We start from the raw sequence: 26,669 nt of genomic DNA, 5'->3' as shown, positions 1-26,669 counted from the left end.
GATCCACCGGTCGGATCTCAGGGTCTCGGCTCATTGCTGGAGCTGCACATTCACAGCTTCTCCCATATGGTCTAGCGGTCAGGATCCACCGGTCGGATCTCAGGGTCTCGGCTCATTGCTGGAGCTGCACATTCACAGCTTCTCCCATATGGTCTAGCGGTCAGTATCCACCGGTCGGATCTCAGGGTCTCGGCTCATTGCTGGAGCTGCACATTCACAGCTTCTCCCATATGGTCTAGCGGTCAGGATCCACCGGTCGGATCTCAGGGTCTCGGCTCATTGCTGGAGCTACACATTCACAGCTTCTCCCATATGGTCTAGCGGTCAGGATTCCTGGTTTTCACCCAGGCGGCCCGGGTTCGACTCCCGGTATGGGAAGATGACTCCTTTTATTTTTGCTGTCTCCTTATTGTTGTTACAGTCAGAATCTTATTGATCAGTAAATAATGCACAGGTATAATATATGATAGAAATGTCCGGTGTTCTGTGACCCATAAACCTGGAGACGCAGCGAGGAGATGGCGGCAGGAGACTGGCAGGACACGAGCCTTCGATAGCTCAGCTGGTAGAGCGGAGGACTGTAGTGGAGCACAGACATCCTTAGGTCACTGGTTCGATTCCGGTTCGAAGGACATTTTATTACTTATTAGTAGAATTATAGAATTATCTACTGGACTAATCAGCCACATTACTGATGGCGTCACATTACCAGCTTTTTCATTTTCCTTAATAATCCCTCCTCACTGCCAGCTCTCCTGATGTGGTGCTTCTATTAGGGTAATTACAGTTCCTAATTCACTGCAGCGTGGATCGCCTTCTCTGATCACTTTCCTCTAGAATTGATCGTGGTTGCAGGTAATGGTCTAATACAAATATAAACTCTACATCTGGGCGCTGCTGTGTGAGGGCAGAAAGGTCAAGGAAGATGTCCTGTCCTGGGAAACAGCGAGATCTGGTGAAACGTCTGTGATCTACAGCAGCAGCGGGATCAGCAGAGATCTCATCTACCAGTAGAGGTTTCTTCGTGGTCGTCCTTCTCTGTGCAGTGAGAACGTCCCTCCTGTCTCTGGGAATCATTATTACAGCGAACAAGGATACAAAGAGCAATAGGATCTAATCTGAGTAATGGGATCTTATCTGAGTAGCAGGATCTTAGCTGAGTAATAGGATCTTATCTGAGTAATAGGATCTTATCTGAGTAATAGGATCTAATCTGAATAATAGGATCTTATCTGATTAATAGGATCTTATGTGATTAATAGGATCTTATCTGATTATTAGGATCTTATGTGATTAATAGGATCTTATCTGATTATTAGGATCTTATGTGATTAATAGGATCTTATCTGATTATTAGGATCTTATCTATATATATAATTGTCTAAGGGTTTTTCCGTCTGTCTGTCTGTCTGTCTGTCTGTCTGTCCTGGAAATCCCAGCTCTCTGATTGGTCGAGGCCGCCAGGCCTCGACCAATCAGCGACGAGCACAGCGACGATGATGTCATAAAGGACGTAGACATCCCGCGTCTCTGATTGGTCGAGGCCGCCAGGCTTCGACCAATCAGCAACGGGCACAGCGACGATGATGTCATAAAGGACATAGAAATCCCACGTTTCTGATTCAGCGACGGGCACAGTATCGATGTAGATGTCATAATGGTTGCCATGGCGACGATGATGTCAAAGGTTGCCTCGACCAATCAGCGACGGGCACAGTCTGCCGCGAATTCTGGAATCATCATTGTCCATATACTACAGGGACATGCATATTCTAGAATACCCGATGCGTTAGAATCGGGCCACAATCTAGTCTATATACAGTGGGGCAAAAAAGTATTTAGTCAGTCAGCAATAGTGCAAGTTCCACCACTTAAAAAGATGAGAGGCGTCTGTAATTTACATCATAGGTAGACCTCAACTATGGGGGACAAACTGAGAAAAAAAATCCAGAAAATCACATTGTCTGTTTTTTTTAACATTTTATTTGCATATTATGGTGGAAAATAAGTATTTGGTCAGAAACAAACAATCAAGATTTCTGTCTCTCACAGACCTGTAACTTCTTCTTTAAGAGTCTCCTCTTTCCTCCACTCATTACCTGTAGTAATGGCACCTGTTTAAACTTGTTATCATTATAAAAAGACACCTGTGCACACCCTCAAACAGTCTGACTCCAAACTCCACTATGGTGAAGACCAAAGAGCTGTCAAAGGACACCAGAAACAAAATTGTAGCCCTGCACCAGGCTGGGAAGACTGAATCTGCAATAGCCAACCAGCTTGGAGTGAAGAAATCAACAGTGGGAGCAATAATTAGAAAATGGAAGACATACAAGACCACTGATAATCCCCCTCGATCTGGGGCTCCACGCAAAATCCCACCCCGTGGGGTCAGAATGATCACAAGAACGGTGAGCAAAAATCCCAGAACCACGCGGGGGGACCTAGTGAATGAACTGCAGAGAGCTGGGACCAATGTAACAAGGCCTACCATAAGTAACACACTACGCCACCATGGACTCAGATCCTGCAGTGCCAGACGTGTCCCACTGCTTAAGCCAGTACATGTCCGGGCCCGTCTGAAGTTTGCTAGAGAGCATTTGGATGATCCAGAGGAGTTTTGGGAGAATGTCCTATGGTCTGATGAAACCAAACTGGAACTGTTTGGTAGAAACACAACTTGTCGTGTTTGGAGGAAAAAGAATACTGAGTTGCATCCATCAAACACCATACCTACTGTAAAGCATGGTGGTGGAAACATCATGCTTTGGGGCTGTTTCTCTGCAAAGGGGCCAGGACGACTGATCCGGTACATGAAAGAATGAATGGGGCAATGTATCGTGAGATTTTGAGTGCAAACCTCCTTCCATCAGCAAGGGCATTGAAGATGAAACGTGGCTGGGTCTTTCAACATGACAATGATCCAAAGCACACCGCCAGGGCAACGAAGGAGTGGCTTCGTAAGAAGCATTTCAAGGTCCTGGAGTGGCCTAGCCAGTCTCCAGATCTCAACCCTATAGAAAACCTTTGGAGGGAGTTGAAAGTCCGTGTTGCCAAGCGAAAAGCCAAAAACATCACTGCTCTAGAGGAGATCTGCATGGAGGAATGGGCCAACATACCAACAACAGTGTGTGGCAACCTTGTGAAGACTTACAGAAAACGTTTGACCTCTGTCATTGCCAACAAAGGATATATTACAAACTATTGAGATGAAATTTTGTTTCTGACCAAATACTTATTTTCCACTATAATATGCAAATAAAATGTTAAAAAAACAGACAATGTGATTTTCTGGATTTTTTTTTCTCAGTTTGTCTCCCATAGTTGAGGTCTACCTATGATGTAAATTACAGACGCCTCTCATCTTTTTAAGTGGTGGAACTTGCACTATTGCTGACTGACTAAATACTTTTTTGCCCCACTGTATATAATTGTCTAAGGGTTTTTCCGTCTGTCTGTCTGTCTGTCTTTCTGTCTGTCTGTCCTGGAAATCCCTGCTCTCTGATTGGTCGAGGCCACCAGGCCTCGACCAATCAGAGACCAACACAGCATCGACGTAGAAATCCCACGTTTCTGATTCAGCGACGGGCACAGTATCGACGTAGATGTCATAATGGTTGCCATGGCGATGATGATGTCATAAAGGTTGCCTTGACCAATCAGCGACGGGCACAGTCTGCCGCGAATTCTGGAATCATCATTGTCCATATACTACGGGGACATGCATATTCTAGAATACCCGATGCGTTATAATCGGGCCACAATCTAGTGTGATTAATAGGATCTTATCTGATTATTAGGATCTTATGTGATTAATAGGGTCTTATCTGAGTAGCAGGGTCTTATCTGAGTAATACAGTTGATGACTGCTAATCTGCTCTCCTCAGGGGTTGTCTGTGGCCACTGTCGGAGAAGTCATCAGTAGCTGCATCATCCACAGAAAGCTTTGCAATGTATGAAGAGCCAGGATGCACGAACTTCAATTGCTCTTCAAGGCAAAATACTTTAAGGCGGAGTCATGACTCTGATGTCAGGTGGCTCCTCCCTGTCTCTAATGCTAATGGCGCCATAGTTTGCCTTGTTCCCTGGATTACATCTGATGGGGAAAACCCCGGGGCCACGTACCTTGCATTAGCTTCTAAATCCACCCTCAGTCTGTACCCTTCACCCACCCAGGGAAAAGGGGAATAGTAGTGCACCGTAGTACCCCAATCAGACTAATAAGGTAATACGAACAAAAGGTAATGAAAAATACCAAACATACAAATATACAGTCACATATAACGGAGGAATGCACTGGAGAGTGGTGAATGTGGAAAAATCAAAGTAGAAGAAGAAGGGAGAATTATCACAAACTCAAAACCTAGCAACAGTCAGAGATAAATCCACCAAACACCTTCTCAAACAACAACAAACCACTATCTCCTAACCATGCAGCATGAAGCAAGCTCTGACAATGAGTGCTTACCAGGGTCCACAATATATAGATGGGAGTGGCCAACAGTGAACAGCAGGTGGTAAACACAGGGGCAGAAGAAAACCTCCCTCATCTTCATCATGGGGGTCCACAGCACATTCTTCCATTTTTTTGCTGAAAGCAGCCAGGCCCTTTAGTGTTAGGTGGGTGATTTGAAGCGTCTGGCTTGTGGGGTGTACTTATATAGTGCTGGGTGGCCGCCTGATCTAATAGCATGGGCGTCTTCGATAGGATGTAAGACGGATACTGTGCATCACACGTACTTGTGTGACTGGTGCCCTATACAAGCCTCATCCGGGTGCATGTGTAATGCTACGCAGCCGCCCCCTCCATGACTTGTTAGGTTTGTGAGTGGCAGCTTCCGTCAATATTTTGCACCTGTGCTGCTGCCGCCTTTATCATGGGGTCTGCTGACTCCTGCGAGTGTAACCTGACTTGGTGTTGGTGAGGCTGTTCTGGCCTTCTGAATTCAGTAACATAGCTGCCGCTGGTTGCCATTTATCTGATAAAGAACCACCAAAGTTCAAAAAACAAAAATCTCTTATTCAGAGGACACCAAGGTCTTTGAAACAGACAAACATTTACTGGTCAGTTCACGTTCATCAGGTGGCGACATGTGCGGTCAGGAATTTCACGTCTCTTCCTTCCTCAGTACAGTACCTCTTCAGCCCTGCCACTCGTTCCTCCTGGATGACCCCCAAGCCAACTGATTCAATCAGCCTCAGGGATTTGTTGTCCACCCCGGCACTGCACCCTGGACCCGCCACCTGCCCCACATGTAATTCCATGTCCACCGACCTCAAGATGGCAGAAGACCAGACTAGATCCTTGGTAATTGGCCAGAGCCCTAGGCTCCACATGCTACAGGAATGTCCCTCAGGGAACTCTATTCAGCCTCCCGCTGCCTAGAATGATTGGCTCATGCTGCCCCTAGCAGCCCACCGCCCCTGAACCTGACCTTCACTATGCACTTCTACAATCCTCCACTACCAGGAAGTGTCCCAATTTTTATCAGCACTAGCCCCACCCACTGGGCCACGTCTATCATTATCATCACTGGCATGTGTCCCAATTGAAATTTCAAGTCATAGAACAGGTCCCCCCGCCACGACGAGAGGGTGATTGTGTGTGCATTTTAAAACAAAAAGAGGCCTACTGGATCCATGGACAGCAAACTTTGTCCCCCAGAGGTCTCAATAGGGAGTACGATTTACTCTCCTTTGTTTGAATACAAAAAAAAAAAACGCTTTCATCACGTCATCATTACTTTATGTACATGTTCTATGATCATTCTGTATGAATCTTCTTTCTCACTAGGGATCACCTCTTCACTCTGTTTATGTGGACATATATCATGAATAACTTCTCAAATCCTGATCACATACTCTCTTCCACAGAGTCGTGTATAGTAAATGAAGTTCATGCCTCTTGACCTCAACCTTTGGATCTCCCTCTTTCCTATTCGACTGCGGCACAGTTAGAACACTTTAGAGTATCCTATATTATTAAAACAGGATGATACCGCGCTAAAGGGAAATGTCTGTGCTGAGGAACCTATATACCAATAGGTGGAGTATACAAAAGTTGCAACTTTTGTATACTCCACCTATTGGTATATAGATTCCTCAGCACAGACATTTCCCTTTAGCGCGGTATCATCCTGTTTTACTAATATTGTTTACTTACATTGACAGCCCTGGCATCTGCCTGTTTTGATACCAGCAGCAAAGGGTATCTTTTCTATTGGTAGCGCTGGTGTTTTCCTTTGTTGTATACACTTTTGAGTATCCTGTCATCACATCGCTATGAGAGAGAATGCACAGTGCCCTGGTCTTCACACGTTCGGAGAAGCGGCTCTTGTCTAGAAAGATCCTGGAATGCAGACTCGCCTATTTGGAACGTACAGGACACTTCCTCTCTATGGAACGCATGAGGCCCTTCCCCCGCAAGGGGCGCACAGACACAGCCTCCTTTCCGGTAATGCGAGCACTTCACTATTGGCCATTAGATGATTCCACTCCACGCTGATGCCGCGCACTGCTCCCTATATGGCTACAATCAGCGGCGGACACCGCTTTCTACCACGTCACTATGACCGCAGCAGTGGAAGGTTTTTTAAACTTTATGGCATACTCTTCGATGATCGGCCAAAACCCCAATTTACCAGTACTTCTGGTTTTGATTGTAGAGACATAAATGTTTATTGCCACGGTGGGAATCCTATGTTTCCTTCCGAGGCTAAGTGCACACGTTGCGGATTTGTCTCTGGAATTTTTTGTGCGGATTCTGCTTCTCTTGGCAGAAAACGCAGGTTCGGATTTGATGCGTTTTTTAATGCGGATTTTTTTGCGGATTTGCTGCCTTTTTACCCCTGCAGATTTCTATAATAAAATGGGTACAAAAACGCTGCAGATCCGCACAAAAGAAGTGACATGCTACTTCTTTTAATCCGCAGCATTTCGGCTCGGAATTTTCCGCACCATTAGCACAACATTTTTTTTACATTGTACTGTAAAGCACTTGCGGATCTGCAGCGTTTCTGCGTGGTAAAAAATGCTGCGGATCTGCAAGGTGGGCACATAGCCTTAAAGGTACGGACACCATCTTTTCTGCACTCTGATCACTATGGACTGCGCTGTAATGTTCAGGGCGAAAATAGCCAATATACCCTCCCTCTTTTTTGTCAAAGGTACTTCAATTAACGGAACCTGTGGGTGCTTTATCGGTCAGATGTATATCTACAAGCCACTCACTCGCTATATTCTTTGAACAGGGAACCTAGGAGACACTGAGTCTCGTATCCGCATAACCTCCCTCCATACAGATAGGCAGTCAGGTTGGTGTTTTATTCTTTCTTTTACTTTATTTCCTTCTCTTTTTCTTTTTTCCTTATGTGTTACTTGCATATACAGTTAGGGCCAGAAATATTTGGACAGTGACACAAGTTTTGTTATTTTAGCTGTTTACAAAAACATGTTCAGAAATAAAATTATATATGTAATATGGGCTGAAAGTGCACACTCCCAGCTGCAATATGATAGTTTCCACATCCAAATCGGAGAAAGGGTTTAGGAATCATAGCTCTGTAATGCATAGCGTCCTCTTTTTCAAGGGACCAAAAGTAATTGGACAATGGACTCTAAGGGCTGCAATTAACTCTGAAGGCATCTCCCTCGTTAACCTGTAATCAATGAAGTAGTTAAAAGGTCAGGGGTGGATTCCAGGTGTGTGGTTTTGCATTTGGAAGCTGTTGCTGTGAGCAGACAACATGCGGTCAAAGGAACTCTCAATTGAGGTGAAGCAGAACATCCTGAGGCTGAAAAAAAAGAAAAAATCCATCAGAGAGATAGCAGACATGCTTGGAGTAGCAAAATCAACAGTTGGTTACATTCTGAGAAAAAAGGTATTGACTGGTGAGCTTGGGAACTCAAAAAGGCCTGGGCGTCCACGGATGACAACAGTGGTGGATGATCGCCGCATACTTAATTTGGTGAAGAAGAACCCGTTCACAACATCAACTGAAGTCCAGAACACTCTCAGTGAAGTAGGTGTATCTGTCTCTAAGTCAACAGTAAAGAGAAGACTCCATGACAGTAAATACAAAGGGTTCACATCTAGATGCAAACCATTCACCAATACCAAAAATAGACAGAAAAACACCTCAAGAAGCCAGCTCAGTTCTGGAAAAGTATTCTATGGACAGATGAGACAAAGATCAACCTGTACCAGAATGATGGGGAGAAGAAAGGGAACGGCACATGATCCAAGGCACACCACATCCTCTGTAAAACATGGTGGAGGCAACGTGATGGCATGGGCATGCATGGCTTTCAATGGCACTGGGTCACTTGTGTTTATTGATGACATAAGAGCAGACAAGAGTAGCCGGATGAATTCTGAAGTGTACCGGGATATACTTTCAGCCCAGATTCAGCCAAATGCTGCAAAGTTGATTGGACGGCGCTTCATAGTACAGATGGACAATGACCCCAAGCATACAGCCAAAGCTACCCAGGAGTTCATGAGTGTAAAAAGTGGAACATTCTGCAATGGCCAAGTCAATCTCCAGATCTAAACCCAATTGAGCATGCATTTCACTTGCTCAAATCCAGACTTAAGACGGAAAGACCCACAAACAAGCAAGACCTGAAGGCTGCGGCTGTAAAGGCCTGGCAAAGCATTAAGAAGGAGGAAACCCAGCGTTTGGTGATGTCCATGGGTTCCAGACTTAAGGCAGTGATTGCCTCCAAAGGATTTGCAACAAAATATTGAAAATAAAAATATTTTGTTTGGGTTATGTTTATTTGTCCAATTACTTTTGACCTCCTAAAATGTGGAGTGTTTGTAAAGAAATGCGTACAATTCCTACATTTTCTATCAGATATTTTTGTTCAACCCTTCAAATTAAACGTTACAATCTGCACTTGAATTCTGTTGTAGAGGTTTCATTTCAAATCCAATGTGGTGGCATGCAGAGCCCAACTCGCGAAAATTGTGTCACTGTCCAAATATTTCTGGCCCTAACTGTATAATGAGAACTGTCTTCAAACCTAGCATGCTATAGTCAGCTTTGCAGGATTATTACCATTCAAAGCACCAATTTGGTCCTTATAGGAATATTTTGAGTATTTTAATAATTGTCATGTATACACTTTATATTTTATGAGCAGAAATCTTTGTTAATTGCTATGCCCTTATTTTTGTTAGTACACTGATGAAGGTCTTTGTTGGACTGAAATGTCTGGATATTGTACTACTTTTGAGTGCATTAAAAAAATTAACCTTATTTCTACAAAAGTTGAATTCCAAGTTTCTTCTACATTACAATACTCACAGTGCTGCTGTTGTCTTCAGGGGCAGGAACAGAGTAGGACAGTTTACATCCCTACATATTACAGCTGCCATCTGCCCTGTATGTAGCGGCACAGCGTCTGACCCTGCTCCACACACCCTGACCGTGAGGGAAAAGCAGGAGAACAAAGGAGAGGAGTAAGGCCGGGATCACACATACGCGAGATACGGCCAAGTCTCGCAGGTGAAAACCCAGCTCTGGCGCCGGCACTTGGGAGCGGAGCGTGCAGCTCCATGTGTTGCTGTGCGGCTCCACACTCCGCTCCGGAGTGCCGGCGCCAGAGGAGGGTTTTCACCTGCGAGACTCGGCCGTGTCTAACGTATGTGTGATCCTGGCCTTAAAGTGAGACTTCTTGTGAGAACTTGACCACCACCCCAGGTGCAGTGTTGGAGTTACCTGGAAGGCTCAGATATGGAGCGTTGGTGGTATAGTGGTGAGCATAGCTGCCTTCCAAGCAGGTCTCATATATTCGCACAAAAAAATGATTTCTGGAACTGATCCATCAGCCATTTAGGAAGGACAGAGGTTACAATCTGGCTTCCGTCCCCATCACTCAACTGAAACTGCCCTAACTAAAGTCACCAATGACCTACTAACTGCCAGGAGCAAGCGACACTACTCTGTCCTACTTCTCCTGGACCTGCCTTCTGCCTTCGACACTCGACCACTCCCTTCTGCTACAGATCCTCTCATCTCTTGGTATCACAGACTTGGCCCTATCCTGGATCTCGTCATATCTGACAGACCGAACATTCAGTGTCTCTCTCCCCCACACCACCTCCTCATCTCGCCCCCTGTCTGTCGGTGTTCCCCAAGGCTCTGTTCTAGGACCCCTTCTCTTCTCCATCTCCACTTTCGGCCTGGGACAGCTCATAGAATCCCATGGTATGCAGTACCATCTCTACACCGATGACACGCAGATCTACCTATCCAGACCTGACCTCACCTCCTTACTTACCAAAATCCCGCACTGTCTGTCTGCAATTTCATCTTTCTTTTCTGCTCGCTTTCTAAAACTGAACATGGACAAAACAGAATTCATCATCTTTCCCCCATCTCACTCTACCCCTCCACCACATCTATCCATCAATGTCAATGGCTGCTCACTTTCCCCAGTCCCACACGCCCGGTGCCTTGGGGTGATTCTCGACTCTACCCTCTCTTTCAAGCCACATATCCAAGCCCTTGCCTCCTCCTGTCATCTCAAACTCAAAAATATCTCCCGAATCCGCGCATTCCTTGACCGTGACACCACAAAAACACTAGTGCATGCCCTTATCATCTCACGCCTTGACTACTGCAACCTCCTACTCTCTGGACTCCCCTCTGGCACCACTCCAATCCATCCTACACTCTGCGGCCCGACTAATCTACCTGTCTCCCCGCTATTCCCCAGCCTCTCCCCTATCCCAAGCCCTTCACTGGCTTCCTATCGCCCAGAGACTCCAGTACAAAACCCTTACAATGACATACAAAGCCATCCACAACCTGTCTCCTCCATACATCTGTGACCTCGTCTCCCGGTACTTACCTACACACAACCTCCGATCCTCTCAAGATCTCCTTCTCTACTTCCCTCTCATCTCTTCTTCCCACAACCGCATCCAAGACTTCTCCCGTGCTTCCCCCATACTCTGGAACTCTTTACCCCAAAACATCAGACTCTCGCCTACCATAGAAACCTTCAAAAAGAACCTGAAGACTCACCTCTTCCGACAAGCTGACAGCCTGCAGTGATCCTCAACCTACTGAACCGCCGCACAACCAGCTCTACCCTCTCCTAGTGTTTCATCACCCCTCCCCTGCAGACTGAGCCCTCGCGGGCAGGGTCCTCCTAGTGTATCCTCACCCATCCCCTGCAGACTGAGCCCTCGCGGGCATGGTGCTCCTAATGTATCCTCACCCATCCCCTGCAGACTGAGCCCTCACGGGCAGGGTGCTCCTAGTGTATCCTCACCCATCCCCTGCAGACTGTGAGCCCTCGCGGGCAGGGTCCTCCCTCCTTATGTACCCGTGTGCCTTTTTTTTTGCTCGTGTTTAATGTATTTGTCTATATTTGCCTCGTATTCACATGTAAAGCACCATGGAATAAATGGCGCTATAAAAATGTATAATAATAATAAAATAAAAGGTTGTCAGTCCACCTACCATAGTCATGTATAGTGTATTCTACTGCCTCCCAATTTTAGATTAAATTATTTAGATTTTTTTCCAGAGGAAAAAAAAAAACGTTCACGTAGTCGGCAGGATTTGAACCTGCGCGGGGAGACCCCAATGGATTTCTAGTCCATCGCCTTAACCACTCGGCCACGACTACAGCTGTTTGTACACTGATTCCTTCTCACTGTCAGCTCTACTGATGTGGGGCTTCTATTAGGGTAATTACGGTTCCTAATTCACTGCAGCGTGGAACGCCTTCTCTGATCACTTTCCTGTAGAATTGATCGTGGTTGCAGGTAATGGTCTAAAATAAATATAAACTCCACATCTGGGCGCTGCTGTGTGAGGGCAGAAAGGTCTAGGAAGATGTCCTGTCCTGGGAAACAGCGAGATCTGGTGAAATGTCTGTGATCTACAGCAGCAGCAGGATCAGCAGAGAGATCTCATCTACCAGTAGAGGTTTCTTCGTGGTCGTCCTTCTCTGTGTAGTGAGAACGTCCCTCCTGTCTCTCGGAATCGTTATTACAGAAGGGAGGATTTTATAGCACTCCACATCAATCAGCAGCTTCACCGAGACCGGAATCATCACAGTGAAAAGTGACCGGCCACCAAGTAACGAGAGGAAGGGGGATTAGCTCAAATGGTAGAGCGCTCGCTTAGCATGCGAGAGGTAGCGGGATCGATGCCCGCATTCTCCACCTTTTTATCAAATAAAGGCAGAAATTTTTTATTTCATTGTTTTTTTTCGTCCTGGTCAACCCACCAAGGCCATGACACATTAAACGGTGACTATCTCTAGAGAACTACAAGGTCATAATGTGCAGACCCCCCTCCAGAGCACCCTGGTTATTTCCAAAATTGTACCTCCGCTCCCAACAACCCAAATGAGCTGAATTTACACTTAGGGTTGTGACCCAACAGAACGATCTTAGAGATGATGGAATTCTTCTGATCTCATTGTTTACACTGAGATAATTGTCAGGATAAAAGAATTTTCATCTTCCTCATCAGTTTCCATCATTTTCCTCAGAGAAAAGTAAAATAAAGAAGAAAATGTTCCCTTGCTTCATAAATAATCACTGTATTTATTCTTTCACTGAATACTGCAACACTAAACTAATCGGTCTCCCTCTTGATAAACTCTCCTCTAATAATAATTTTACTTTACGACTCATCTTCAATTCTCTTACTGAGGGAAGAAGGTTGTTGGTCAAAATCTCACAATACATGACCCCATCCATCCTCCCTTCAATATGGTGCAGTTGTACTGTCCTCTGTAAAGTATGTTTCCCCCACCATGCTTTACGGTTGGTATGGTGTTCTTTGGGTTGTACTAATCCTTCTAATTCCTTCAAACATGGCGAGTGGAGTTGATACTAAAAAGTTCTATTTTGGTCTCATCTGTCCACATAACCTTATCCCATGCCTCCTCTGGATCATCTAGATGGTTATTCAGGAACTTTAAATGGTCCAGGACATGTGCTGGTGTGGTGTGACTATCAACCACATTTGGATCGAAAGCTTAGAGCCTGCACTGACCCTGCTGCCTCCTCACCACTACCGGAGCTACCGCCTCACCAACACCGGAGCTACCGCCTCACCAACACCGGAGCTCCTACAACCCTCAACCTACTGTCTCCTTCCCCGAAACCCTGTAGAATGTAAGCCCGCAAGGGCAGGGTCCTCGCCCCTCTGTACCAGTCTGTCATTGTTAGTTTGTTTACTGAACGCGATATCTGTAATTTGTATGTAACCCCTTCTCATGTACATCACCATGGAATTAATGGTGTTATATAAATAAATAATAATAATAATTTCTATAATTTCCTTGCACAGAATGCAAAAAATACAAAGTTGGTAAACATGCAGCACATAAACGCATGTTCATATTGGCCATAAAGCATACAAAAACTACAAGAAATAACATGAGCAAAAACCCTGCTGTAACTAAATAGGTAAAACGCAAAAGTGTATTTAAATAACACAAAATTCTTAGTAATACTGTTTATGATCAAAAATAGCATAAAAGCCATCCCACCGTCGACAAGGTGACCCTGATCGGCATGGTCAAGGTGAACATGCGCTTATGTGCTGCATGTATACCGGCTTAAACCAAGCTCAAATTTTTGTGTTTTTTCTTTGCATTTTTGCGTTCTGTGCAAGTCGGGGGGTGGCCTCCCTCTCCTGAGCTGGAAATTGTATATAATGGCTTCCCCAGACTGGTGTCCACAGGTTGGGACCTCGTCATTTTGTCTGTCCTTATTCACACACTGAGGTCATCTCTGACACATGGTAAGGTTTTTAAAATATTAGAGTAGGACCATCCTGATCAGGGTCACCTTGTCGTGGTGGGATGGCTTTTATGCTATTTTTGATCAAAAACAGTATTACTAAGAACCCTGAGATATAAAAATGCGCTTTTGCTCTTTACTTACTTAGTTACAGCAGGGCTTTTGCAAATTTTGCTTCTTGTAGGTTTTGTATGCTTTATGGCCAATGTGAACCTGCGTTTATGTGCTGCATGTACATCAACCTAAACCAAGCTCAGTTGTGTTTTTTTTTTTTAATGAATATAAACTAGTAGAGATGAGTAAACCTTTTAAGCTTAGGTTCAGCTGGGATCGGCAAACTTCCCGATGTTCGCCGAATGTATCCAAACCCCATTAAATTCAATGGAAAGCAAAACCAAACGCATAGACAACACATTCAGGGGGGCTCAAAAGCTCAAATTAGAGGCAAACATTAGGAAAAGTGGCATCAATTGACCCAGTAAAAATAGTACAATTGTGCAGCATGAATCCATGGGACAGGACTTGGAACAGCATTTCTAGCTGAAACATTGATCAGTAACAGGTGGATTAGTGGCAGGTGTAGGCCTGATGCTCTGAGAGCCCTGCCAAATTCAGGCAACACACATAAAGGACACCCAACCTGGAGTCCAAACATTTCCAAAAATTAGGGGCAGACACCAGGAAAAGTGGCAACAATTGACCAACAGTAGAAATTTGATAATGGCATGAGCCATGCATGAGGCCGGGTCTGGATCCGCATTTACATCTTTGAAATTAAGAGATGGGTGAGGGACCAGTGTAGGCCTGCCATGCTAGGAGCACAGATACCTCAAGCAACAGCTAAAACTGCTTTACTGCTCAGCCACATTCAGGTCGCCCAAATATCAGCTTTGCAGTGTAGGACTTTTTAGTAACACAGGTAGTTGACTGAAAGTAAGTTTAGGCCTGCCTGTCTGGGAGCCCTACTGCTCCAGGCAACACACATGAAGGAGGCCAAACCTGGAATCCAAACATTTCAAAAAATTAGGGGCAGACACCAGGAAAAGTGGCATCAATGGACACACAGTAGAAATTTTATAAAAACGAAGCATAGATGGATGGGTAGGGGCCTGGCCAAGCTTACAAATTGATCAGAAAGAGGTGGATGAGTGACAGGTGTAGGCCCGGAGCTCTGAGACCCCTTCCACTACAGGCAACCCATCAGATGGAGACCCAACTTGGAGTCTCCACATTTCAAAAAAATATTGGCACACACCACAAAAGTGGCATCAATTTCCAAAGAGTGCAAATTAGGGTTGAGCGAAACGGATCGGACAAATTCAAAAGTCGACGACTTTCGGCAAAGTCGGGTTTCGTGAAACCCGACCCTAGTGTGGGATCGGCCATGAGGTCGGCGATCTTCGCGCCAATGTCATGTTTTGTATGACGTTTTCAGCGCCATTTCTCATCCAATGAAGGAGGACGCAGAGTGTGGGCAGCGTGATGACATAGGTCCTGGTCCCCACCATCTTAGAGAAGGGCATTGCAGTGATTGGCTTGCTTTCTGCGGCATCACGGGGGCTATAAAGGGGCGTGCACGCCGACCGCCATGTTACTGCTGCTGATCTGAGCTTAGGGAGAGGTTGCTGGAGCTTCATCAGAAGCAGGGATAGCGTTAGGCAGGGTCCATTAACCCCCAAACCGCTTGTGCTGTAGCGATTTCCACTGTCCAACACCACCTTTTGTTTGCAGGGACAGTGGAGGCTTGATTTTTGTGCATCAGCTCTGTAGCTTATTAGGCTGCCTTATAAGGCTCCCTGATAGCTGCATTGCTGTGTGTACGCCGCTGTGCAAACCAACTGCTTTTTTAAAAGCAAAAATCCTGTTGCTCCTTTCTGCACAGTTATCTTGTTTATTTGTCCACACTTTTGTGTGTAGCAGTCATTTTTATTGCTGCCTGCCATACTTATCCTGAGATCATTGTAGGGAGATTGAAATTGTACTACAGCCCTTGTATTTTTTTTATATATCTTCCAGCCACGTTCTGTCACTGACATTGTGTAGTGTAATACACTGGGCCTGAGTTTGGGTGCAGTCTCCCCCCCCCCCCAAAAAAAAAAAGGGAGATTTAAATTCTCCACAAGTTTATATACACCTTCTACATTGTTTCACAGTACCATATAACGGTTGTTATTTTGGTTAGATTTTTCCAAAAATGAGGAAGTCTGGTGGAAGAGGCCGTGGGCGGTCATTGCCAGCTGGTACTGATGGTGGTGGTGGTGGTGGAGCATCTGGTGGTAGTGGGAAAAGCAAAATAGCACCAAAGGCACTTTTAGACCTAATACTATCTAATAGACCTGACAGAATAACAAATCTGCAGGTGGTTGGGCATCTAGGAAATAGCGACCACAATATTGTGCAGTTTCACCTGTCTTTCACTAGGGGGACTTGTCAGGGAGTCACAAAAACACTGAACTTTAGGAAGGCAAAGTTTGACCAGCTTAGAGATGCCCTTAATCTGGTAGACTGGGACAATATCCTCAGAAATGAGAATACAGATAATAATTGGGAAATGTTTAAGAACATCCTAAATAGGCAGTGTAAGCGGTTTATACCTTGTGGGAATAAAAGGACTAGAAATAGGAAAAACCCAATGTGGCTAAACAAAGAAGTAAGACAGGCAATTAACAGTAAAAAGAAAGCATTTGCACTACTAAAGCAGGATGGCACCATTGAAGCTCTAAAAAAACTATAGGGAGAAAAATACTTTATCTAAAAAACTAATTAAAGCTGCCAAAAAGGAAACAGAGAAGCACATTGCTAAGGAGAGTAAAACTAATCCCAAACTGTTCTTCAACTATATCAATAGTAAAAGAATAAAAACTGAAAATGTAGGCCCCTTAAAAAATAGTGAGGAAAGAATGGTTGTAGATGACGAGGAAAAAGCTAACATATTAAACACTTTCTTCTCCACGGTATTCACGGTGGAAAATGAAATGCTAGGTGAAATCCCAAGAAACAATGAAAACCCGATATTAAGGGTCACCAATCTAACCCAAGAAGAGGTGCGAAACCGGCTAAATAAGATGAAAATAGATAAATCTCCGGGTCCGGATGGCATACACCCACGAGTACTAAGAGAACTAAGTAATGTAATAGATAAACCATTATTTCTTATTTTTAGTGACTCTATAGCGACAGGGTCTGTTCCGCAGGACTGGCGCATAGCAAATGTGGTGCCAATATTCAAAAAGGGCTCTAAAAGTCAACCTGGAAATTATAGGCCAGCAAGTCTAACCTCTATTGTTGGTAAAATATTTGAAGGGTTTTTGAGGGATGTTATTCTGGATTATCTCAATGAGAATAACTGTTTAACTCCATATCAGCATGGGTTTATGAGAAATCGCTCCTGTCAAACCAATCTAATCAGTTTTTATGAAGAGGTAAGCTATAGGCTGGACCACGGTGAGTCATTGGACGTGGTATATCTCGATTTTTCCAAAGCGTTTGATACCGTGCCGCACAAGAGGTTGGTACACAAAATGAGAATGCTTGGTCTGGGGGAAAATGTGTGTAAATGGGTTAGTAACTGGCTTAGTGATAGAAAGCAGAGGGTGGTTATAAATGGTATAGTCTCTAACTGGGTCGCTGTGACCAGTGGGGTACCGCAGGGGTCAGTATTGGGACCTGTTCTCTTCAACATATTCATTAATGATCTGGTAGAAGGTTTACACAGTAAAATATCAATATTTGCAGATGATACAAAACTATGTAAAGCAGTTAATACAAGGGAAGATAGTATTCTGCTACAGATGGATCTGGATAAGTTGGAAACTTGGGCTGAAAGGTGGCAGATGAGGTTTAACAATGATAAATGTAAGGTTATACACATGGGAAGAGGGAATCAATATCACCATTACACACTGAATGGGAAACCACTGGGTAAATCTGACAGGGAGAAGGACTTGGGGATCCTGGTTAATGATAAACTTACCTGGAGCAGCCAGTGCCAGGCAGCAGCTGCCAAGGCAAACAGGATCATGGGATGCATTAAAAGAGGTCTGGATACACATGATGAGAGCATTATACTGCCTCTGTACAAATCCCTAGTTAGACCGCACATGGAGTACTGTGTCCAGTTTTGGGCACCGGTGCTCATGAAGGATATAATGGAACTAGAGAGAGTACAAAGGAGGGCAACAAAATTAATAAAGGGGATGGGAGAACTACAATACCCAGATAGATTAGCAAAATTAGGATTATTTAGTCTAGAAAAAAGACGACTGAGGGGCGATCTAATAACCATGTATAAGTATATAAGGGGACAATACAAATATCTCGCTGAGGATCTGTTTATACCAAGGAAGGTGACGGGCACAAGGGGGCATTCTTTGCGTCTGGAGGAGGGAAGGTTTTTCCACCAACATAGAAGAGGATTCTTTACTGTTAGGGCAGTGAGAATCTGGAATTGCTTGCCTGAGGAGGTGGTGATGGCGAACTCAGTCGAGGGGTTCAAGAGAGGCCTGGATGTCTTCCTGGAGCAGAACAATATTGTATCATACAATTATTAGGTTCTGTAGAAGGACGTAGATCTGGGGATTTATTATGATGGAATATAGGCTGAACTGGATGGACAAATGTCTTTTTTCGGCCTAACTATGTTACTATGTTACTATGTTGAGCCGGCGTCATCGTCTGGCTACACAAGGCCTCGAAGGCTCCCTTATCTGGGAGTAGGAAAACCGCTTTTAAAGCCGTAGCAGCAGGAAAAAGTTTTGGCTTTCCTTGCTGACTCAGCCTCTAGCTCTTTCGCCTCCTCTTCTGAAAGCTCGACAACAGCGAGTTGTCAGTGGATGCTCCCGGTCAGGAACAAGTCGTTTCCTTGTGTCCTTCACCCAAACCAAAAGTGAAGGATGCGGCAGGCAACACTACAGGTTACTTCATGGAGCTCTTTACACATACCGTGCCTGGGTTAGATCGGCAAATTGTTAACTGCCCATTACAAGATGAATCGGACATGGAGTGCACTGATGCACAGCCACAGCTAGATTATTATGCTGTTCCATTGACTCAGATTACTACATTGCCCTCACAGTGTACTGAGCCCGAATCTGACCCTGATGAGACTATGGTGCCCCGTCATGAACGCTATAGCACCTTACACGGTGACACAGAGGACGGTGCACATGCAAAAAGAATACGCTGATAGGGAGACCACCATGATATGTAAACAATGAAACTTTTATTAGAAAAGTGCACACAGACCAACAGTATAGCTAAAAATACTTAAAAAAACACATAAGTGAAAACAATACTCTGTAAGATGTTAACGCTTCCCTGCTGCTCTCCCCCCCGGTCTAACACATAATATAACCAGCATTGGTATTAAACATACAAACAGTGACCAACCAATACATATGTGAACTGTAAGCTAAGCTCCTATCCTGAAAAAAGTATCTATAATATAACGCTGGGAGTGTCACTCTGTCCGAAGCCTCTATAGACTGCGCAAGCGCCGGCGCAGTCTGGGCCTCACAGAGCGACGCTCCCGGGAGATCGCGGTATGCGTAAGCACTGAACGCATACCGCGATCTCCACCGGAGAGTCAGGGACCGCCAGGAGGGAGGGTAAGTATACTCACCTTTCCCGGTTCCAGCGCTGCTTGCGGCTCCGTCTCCCGGCTCCTCTGCTCCCGGCTCCGGAGGGCGCGGACTGCGCAGGCGCCGATTCCTGCTGCCGGAATCGGCGCCTGCGCAGTCCGCGCTTTCCGGTGCCATTTTCTTGAAGACACACTCCGGCTCCACTGCAGGTGTGTCTTCAAGAAAATGGCGCCGGAAAGCGCGGACTGCGCAGGCGCCGATTCCTGCTGCCGGAATCGGCGCCTGCGCAGTCCCCGCTTTCCGGCGCCATTTTCTTGAAGACATACCTGCAGTGGAGCCGGACGATAGGTGAGTATGGTATTTTTTTTTTTTTTTTATATGGCAGCAGCATTCGGGGGCATACACACTGGAGCGGGGGGCATATAATACAATGGTGGCGCAGGATGGGAGCAGCACATGACAGAACGGGCGCAGGATGGCAGCAGCACATGACAGAACGGGCGCAGGATGGCCGCAGCACATGACAGAACGGGCGCAGGATGGCAGCAGCACATGACAGAACGGGTGCAGGATGGCAGCAGCACATGACAGAACGGGCGCAGGATGGCAGCAGCACATGACAGAACGGGCGCAGGATGGCCGCAGCACAAGACAGAACGGGCGCAGGATGGCCGCAGCACATGACAGAACGGGCGCAGGATGGCAGCAGCACATGACAGAACGGGCGCAGGATGGCAGCAGCACATGACAGAACGGGCGCAGGATGGCCGCAGCACATGACAGAACGGGCGCAGGATGGCAGCAGCACATGACAGAACGGGCGCAGGATGGCCGCAACACATGACAGAACGGGCGCAGGATGGCAGCAGCACATGTCAGAACGGGCGCAGGATGGCCGCAGCACATGACAGAACGGGCGCAGGATGGCAGCAGCACATGACAGAACGGGCGCAGGATGGCCGCAGCACATGACAGAACGGGCGCAGGATGGCAGCAGCACATGACAGAACGGGCGCAGGATGGCAGCAGCACATGACAGAACGGGCGCAGGATGGCCGCAACACATGACAGAACGGGCGCAGGATGGCAGCAGCACATGTCAGAACGGGCGCAGGATGGCCGCAGCACATGACAGAACGGGCGCAGGATGGGAGCAGCAAATGACAGAACGGGCGCAGGATGGGAGCAGCAAATGACAGAACGGGCGCAGGATGGGAGCAGCACATGACAGAATGGAGGCGCAGGATGGGAGCAGCACATGACAGAACGGGGGCGCAGGATGGGAGCAGCACATGACAGAACGGGGGCGCAGGATGGGAGCAGCACATGACAGGATGGGGGCGCAGGATGGAGCAGCACATACCAGGATGGAGACCATATACCAATATAAATGCTCGCCACCCGGGCGTAGAACGGGTTCAATAGCTAGTAAGTTATATATTCACAAGAAATTGCTCAACCTAATATTTACTAAAACCCCTTCCATATGACGGGTATTGTACCATCACAGACAAACTATCTCACATTTAGTGTGACCAATGAATGAATGATTCCCACTATGGGACTAGTGTAAAAGCAAGATTTTATTTAGCAAAAATTCCATAAAAGATGTTAATAAACATCAATTACTACATGAAAAGAAGGGTACAGGATCCAAAAACAAGGGACTATACTGCCATAGGTAATTTCAAAAACAATCAGGCTGATAAATAGCAAGCATACAAAGTCATATTCCGCCACTGAGCAAGCCAAAACAGATATATAAATACATATTTGTCTATGGTTTCAAAGCAATATGAATAGTGGAGCGATAAATATAGTTACTCTAGGTGGATGGGTTGGCAAATGTGCCCCCAATGCTCTGACCACCAATACGTATAACAAATATGGCATACATTCAGTGTATAGCGTATGGCAAAAAGATAATTACCCTGCGGTCAACCAGTGAAAGTACCTCGGCGTCCCTCTGCCCCGACGCGCGTTTCACAATGCTTCCTCGGGAGGCAGAGAAAACCACTGACGAAGCCACTTGTGAGTGGCGACACGCGTTGGGCCTCGGCCCCCTCCCTCCTGGTCTTCGCTTCGGCTCCCGTCACACTCTACAGGATTATCTGGCTGCCTGCAGTTTTCTACCACCTCTTGTAACGTATTTTCCCATTCACCTTTTTTTTTCTTTTTCCATCTGATTTGGTACTGGTCGTGTTCAATGATGACTTTTTACTTATCTTTGACAGATGTGTGAATTGTTTATATCTTATGTTCATGCACGCACATGGCTACAGTAACCGTTCAGGCAGTATATTTTACCACCAGACTAGCCAGGCCTCATATTACTGTTTCAGGCTGGGATGTTTCTATGTATAATATGGTGGCTTTTTGAGATATAGTTGACTAACTTATACTTTTTTCAGGATAGGAGCTTAGCTTACAGTTCACATATGTATTGGTTGGTCACTGTTTGTATGTTTAATACCAATGCTGGTTATATTATGTGTTAGACCGGGGGGAGAGCAGCAGGGAGGCGTTAACATCTTACAGAGTATTGTTTTCACTTAAGTGTTTTTTAAGTATTTTTAGCTATACTGTTGGTCTGTGTGCATGTTTCTAATAAAAGTTTCATTGTTTACATATCATGGTGGTCTCCCTATCAGCGTATTTTTCTTTTTGCATTTACTATTGTCCTTGTATGCTGTGGGATTGATCCCGTTTTTTGTATTTAGTTTTTCATGGTGCCCTCCGCATTCCATTTATACAGAGGAAGCACAGGACATTGAAGAGGAGGTGATAGATGACCCAGTTGTTGACCCAGATTGGCAGCCATTGGGGGCAGAGGGTGCCGCTGCCATTAGCTCAGAAGAGGAGGAGGATGATCCGCAGCAGCCATCTACATCGCAACAGCTGTCATCTGGCAGGCCCGTATCTGGCCAAAAATGTTTGTCAAAACCAAAAACATTTGTAGGACAGCGTGGCCATCCGGTGAAAGTAGCATAGCGTGCAATCCCTGAAAAGGTATTCCATAGTAGGAAGAGTGCAGTGTGGGAATTTTTTAACCAAGATCCGAATGATCAGTGCAAAGTTATCTGTAAGAAATGCTCAAAGACCTTTAGCAGAGGGAAGAATCTCCTAAATTTAAATACAACGTGCATGCGTAGACATTTAACCAGCAGGCACTTGCAAGCCTGGACTAACTACCAAACGTCCCGTACCGTTGGTGCACCTGCTCAGAATGAAGCTAGTCAGCAACGCAACATTGCTTCCCTCACAGTAAGCCCACCGGTTAGGACACCACCAGCAGCAAATGTGGAGGTATCGTTGCAAGGCCAAAGCAGTCAGGGAATTATAAGGTTCTTGATAGGAAACACTGTATGTAAGCCAACATCAAGAATACCATCACCAACCCTCTCTCAATCTGCCATGTCCACCACCACCCCCGCTAGTTCCACGATCTCCAGCTCTCCAGTACAGCTCACCCTACATGAGACTTTCGTTAGGAAAAGGAAGTACTCATCCTGTCATCCGCGTACACAGGGTTTGAACGCCCACATTGCTAGACTAATCTCGTTAGAGATGATGCCCTACCGGTTAGTTGAAAGCGAAGCTTTCAAAGCCCTGATGGACTACGCAGTACCACGCTACGACCTACCCAGTCGACACTTCTTTGCGAGAAAAGCCATCCCAGCCCTCCACCAGCATGTTAAAGACTGAGGAAATCAGTCAGTAGAAAGGTGCACCCCACAACAGATGCATGGACCAGTAGGCATGGCCAGGGACGTTACGTGTCCATCATGGCACACTGGGTTAATGTGGTGGATGCAGGGTCCACAGGGGACAGCCATAGTGGGACAATTGTGCCTAGCCCACGGTCTAGGAAACAGTTGGCTGTAGGCGTTCGCCCCTCCTCCTCCTCCAGAAGCGAAAGCACCTCCACAGAGCGCAGTCACACGACCACTCCATCCGCAGCTGCCAGTGTTGCACACGAGGTCTCCCATTATGGGGCAGCTAGTGGTAAGCGTCAGCAGGATGTGTTAGAAATGAAGTGTTTGGGCGACAACAGACACACCGCAGAATTACTGGCCGAGTACTTGCAGCCAAAAACTCAGTCCTGGCTGGCCATTGTACATCTTGAGGCAGGCAAGGTAGTGAGTGATAACGGAAGGAATTTCATGGCTGCCATCTCCCTTTCAGAACTGAAACACATACCTTGCCTGGCTCACACCTTAAACCTGGTGGTGCAGTGCTTCCTGAAAAGTTATCCGGGGTTACCCGACCTGCTCCTGAAGGTGCGAAGACTTTGCTCGCACATCCACCGTTCGCCCGTACACTCCAGCCGTATGCTGAACCATCAGCGATCGCTGAAGCTTCCCCAGCACCGCCTAATAATCGACGTTGCAACAAGGAGGAACTCAACACTGCACATGCTTCAGAGACTGTGCGAACAGAGGCGGGCTGTTATGTATTTGTGGGAGGATACACATACACGGGCAGGCAGTAGGATGGCAGACATGGAGTTGTCAGGTGTGCAGTGGTCGAAGCTCCAAGACCTCTGTCAAGTCCTTCAGTAGTTTGAGGAATGCACACGGCTGGTAAGTGCAGACGACGCCATAATAAGCATGAGCATCCCCCTAATGCGTCTGCTGATGCAAAGTTTGATGCACATAAAGGAGCAGGCGTCTGCAGCTGAGGAGGAGGATAGCCTTGATGACAGTCAGCCATTGTCTGCTCAGGGAACTCTCCTGGACGAGGTGGCGGATGAAGAGGAGGAGGAGGATGATGGGGATGAATATTTATGGGAGGAGGATGCTTCTTAGGGGGCAATAGAAACTGGTGGCGTTGCAAGGTCAGGTACAGGGTTTTTGCGGGACACAAGTGATGTTGATTTGCAAGAAAGTGCTCCTCAACCCAGCAGAAGCATTGAATGGACACCTGGAACATTGGCCCACATGGCAGAGTATGCCTTGCGTATTCTAAAAAGGGACCCCCCGCATTATCAAAATGATGACCGATGACGATTACTGGTTGGCCTGCCTCCTGGATCCACGATACAAAGGCAAATTACAAAATATCATGCCACATGAGAACCTTGAGCAAATATTGGCTACCAAACAAGCAACTCTTGTAGACCGTTTGGTTCAGGCATTCCCTGCACACAGCACACGTGATCGTTCTCACACGAGCTCCAGGAGGCAACATGCCAGAGGTGTTAGAGGTGCACAAATCCGAAGTGGCGTTGGACAGAGGGGTTTTCTGACCAGGTTGTCGGGTGATTTTGCAATGACCGCAGCCAGGACAGGTACTGCAGCATCAATTCAAAGTGACAGGAGACAACATTTGTCCAGTATGGTTACGAACTACTTTTCCTTCCTTATCGATGTTCTCCCTCAACTGTCATTCCCATTTGATTACTGGGCATCCAAAATAGACACCTGGCCCGAATTGGCAGAATATGCATTACAGGAGCTCGCTTGCCCAGCTGCTAGTGTGCTATCAGAAAGAGTATTCAGTGCTGCTGGTTCAATATTGACCGAAAAAAGGACTCGTCTGGCTACCCAGAATGTTGATAATCTAACCTTCATTAAAATGAACCAATCATGGATTTCAAATTATTTTGCCCCACCTTCCCCTGCTGACACGTAGCTCGCTTGAAAACTGTCTTGCTTTTGGCCTCCTCTTACTGACTGCTCCAATTCCTCCATTTGCAGCTGCTGAATGTCCACCATATGCCATTTTTATACCTCCCTAAATGGGCTGAATCCCCCCACAGGGCCGTGGTCACCACCTGGCGCAAGCACCCGTGCGAGTGCTGTTTGCCTGGACAGGTCGGTGTGCCCACTCTTGGGCGACGGCACTGGCACAGGATCCCTCGTAGTACAATGAAGTGTCTCTGACAGTGGTGGTGCACAACCAACGTCAGACACACCTTCGTAATATGAGGGGCCCTGTGCCAGTACCGCCGCCCACGAGAGAGTGTCCCCCCAGCTCGAACAGTGCTCTACCACTTGCAAAACTTACCTCTCCCTGCTCCACCACTGTGTAGTCTGTGCTGTTAAATCCTTCAATGGCACTGCCAATACAAATGTGTTGAAATGATAGATGATAGTTAAAATATACAGGGGCCCTGGCCTCCATTTACACCAGTTAATACTTCGCGCCAACTACCACTGTCTGCTACTCAGCAGAGGAGCCCACCCCAGTACCTAGCTATGCCGCCTGTTTAGTCCTGTTACCAATTTTGAACTGCATTTAGCCCTCTTTTTTATTATTTTGGGCCTATATCTATGTTTCCTCCTCATCCTGCCCATTGCCCAGCCAGTGATAGATGAGTCTGCTGGTACATTGACCCAGAACGCTACATTTCCCTTACACTCTACACAGCCAGAATCTGACCCTGCTGAAAGTCAGGTTCCCCTTCCCGCATACTATACCATCTTACACGGGGACAAAGAGGAAGGTGCAGATGAAAGTGCAGGTTCCTTCATCAGGTGGGGGGGCATACTCGTTGGCGTCGTCACTGGCACAGGGCCCCTCATAGTATGCAAAAGTGTTGCTGCCGGTGGGAGGCGCCACCCGCAGTCAAACACACCGCCGTACTATGAGGTGCCCTGTGCCAGTGCCAATGCCAACTAGTGGGCCCCCCCTGCTTGCTCTGGATCACAGCACTTGCAAAGTTGAAATACTTACCTCTCCCTGCTCCACCGCCGGGACGTATTCCGCGTTTCCTTGGCCCACAAAAATCTTGAGCCAGCCCTACCCCCCACAACTTTAGCCAAATGACCCCCTGTTTTCAATGCCTAACTATTAATATAAAGTAAATTAAGATTGACAAGCTTCAGTAATAAGAATTGATGTTTTTGGCATTAAAATGGGCACTGTAGGTGTTTTCCTGTCCTCCACTCACTGCCCACTTTGATTTCCCATTGACTTGCATTGGCTTTCGTGTTTCGGTCGGCCACCGACTTTTCAAAATAATCGGCCGATTTCACCCGACCCGACTTTTGACAAAGTCGGGTTTTGCAAAACCCGACTCGATCCAAAAAAAGTTAAATTTGCTCAACTCTAATCATTTTATTCAGTATAACGGTGCAGACCTGTGTGTAGGTTACAGTGCACAATCCTGCTGACAGGTTCCCTTCAGCCACTGTTTGGAGGTCAACAAACTACATGGATTTATACAATGGGTAATTAACATAGTAGCTAACATCAATTGTTCTATTGTCCCTGTCTCCAAAGATAGCAGACAATAAGCTGCAGCAAACCCCAACTCAAAAGTCAACATTCAGGCTCCTACGAACAATAGTCTATAGGTACCGTCA

The 26,669-nt window shown here is 46.3% G+C and overlaps 2 non-coding genes across 2 annotated transcripts; one reads left to right on the top strand and one right to left on the bottom strand.

Annotated features, from left to right (window-relative positions):
- Positions 1–306: 306 nt before the first annotated feature.
- Positions 307–378, top strand: TRNAE-UUC (transfer RNA glutamic acid (anticodon UUC)). The gene has a single exon. It is a non-coding gene; the product is annotated as a tRNA-Glu (tRNA).
- Positions 379–11,564: 11,186 nt separating this feature from the next.
- TRNAS-AGA (transfer RNA serine (anticodon AGA)) lies at positions 11,565–11,646 on the bottom strand. Its single transcript has one exon. It is a non-coding gene; the product is annotated as a tRNA-Ser (tRNA).
- Positions 11,647–26,669: the final 15,023 nt, after the last annotated feature.

Source organism: Ranitomeya imitator, unplaced genomic scaffold, assembly GCF_032444005.1.
Source record: "Ranitomeya imitator isolate aRanImi1 unplaced genomic scaffold, aRanImi1.pri SCAFFOLD_1630, whole genome shotgun sequence".
NCBI lineage: Eukaryota > Metazoa > Chordata > Amphibia > Anura > Dendrobatidae > Ranitomeya > Ranitomeya imitator.
This window is presented reverse-complemented; position numbering and strand designations above follow the sequence as displayed.